Source organism: Austrofundulus limnaeus, unplaced genomic scaffold (assembly GCF_001266775.1).
Source record: "Austrofundulus limnaeus strain Quisiro unplaced genomic scaffold, Austrofundulus_limnaeus-1.0 Scaffold387, whole genome shotgun sequence".
Classification (NCBI taxonomy): domain Eukaryota; kingdom Metazoa; phylum Chordata; class Actinopteri; order Cyprinodontiformes; family Rivulidae; genus Austrofundulus; species Austrofundulus limnaeus.
The window spans coordinates 141,918-143,106 of record NW_013952789.1 but is presented as its reverse complement, the minus strand read 5'-3'; positions in this window follow the sequence as shown (position 1 = coordinate 143,106).

The window sequence follows — 1,189 nt, the reverse complement described above, 5'->3', positions numbered from 1 at the left end:
TGATCAGGTACTACAGTCGCTTTAGCAAAAGTGTTTCAGTGTGGACGTTAGGATGTGATGTAGGGATGCACAATATATCGGGATTAATATCGGTATTGGCCGATATTGGCCATTTGATATGTAAAACTGGGCCGATATCCACGTCTGATATTGATTTCCCACTTTTCAGCTTTGTGTTTCTGTTTTGGGAGGGAAGATGGTTGGTTGAGCAGCATATGTTTGATCGTGGTAGTGATACTGTTGCTGCACAGCCAGGAATAACTGAGGTAGGGACCATGTCAGAGCTCTGGTAGTTTATTTACAGTTTCAAAAAAAGACCTAGATGTGTTTGTGCGTATACGTATTATATACTTTGTGTGTTTGTGTTATATTGGTAAATATCGGTTATCGACCATAACAGCAATAATTARATCGAATATTGATATCGGCGGAAATGTACATATCAGTGCATCCCTAATGTGAGCATCATGACGAAGATTGCAGATGTATTCAACATAAATAATAAGTAATTGAAGAAATGCTTCTGAACTTTGACACATGCTTAAGTAACCTTTTCTCTTGTAGGAATGGTTTCATGTTCATTGGGTCGGCTCGGGTTTGGGGTGGTGGTAAGCTGGATCAGAGGGATGTGCTGGGTCTGAGTGTGTGTTCCTGTGTGTGTTTGTGGTGGGCGGGCCTCTGAGGGCCAGCCCTTGAACTCCAAGAGGAAAAAGGGAGGAAAATGCAGCCTTTGTGATGTCTCTATCAGTCAATCACAGAGCCGCAGTTCCAACACTGCTCTTTGTGTGGTGAACAGAACAACAGCATCTTATCAGGGCTTGTAGCTTTCTGGTCACACACACACACACACACACCCACACACACACACACACACACACACACACACGCACTAACATCCAATGTGATTGGGGGAAACAAACTGAGTTTACTGCATGTGCATTCTTGATGAGCTTATTCTTTGGACTGTGCACTATGGTTCAGTGCCCTTGACATCAAAAGGCCAAGAGAACAGAGGAAGAGAGGAAAGAAAGGAGAAGAGCAAGGCTTTTGTGTCTCTAGTCCTGAGAGCTCATTCTCTAATGAGACTCAGTCAGCACCGCGAGGAAGCTTTGTTCAAGGGCTGTGTGTGTTTGTTTCTGTGTAGTCCTATTGCAGTGTGTGTGTGTGTGTGTGTGTGTGTGTGTGTGTG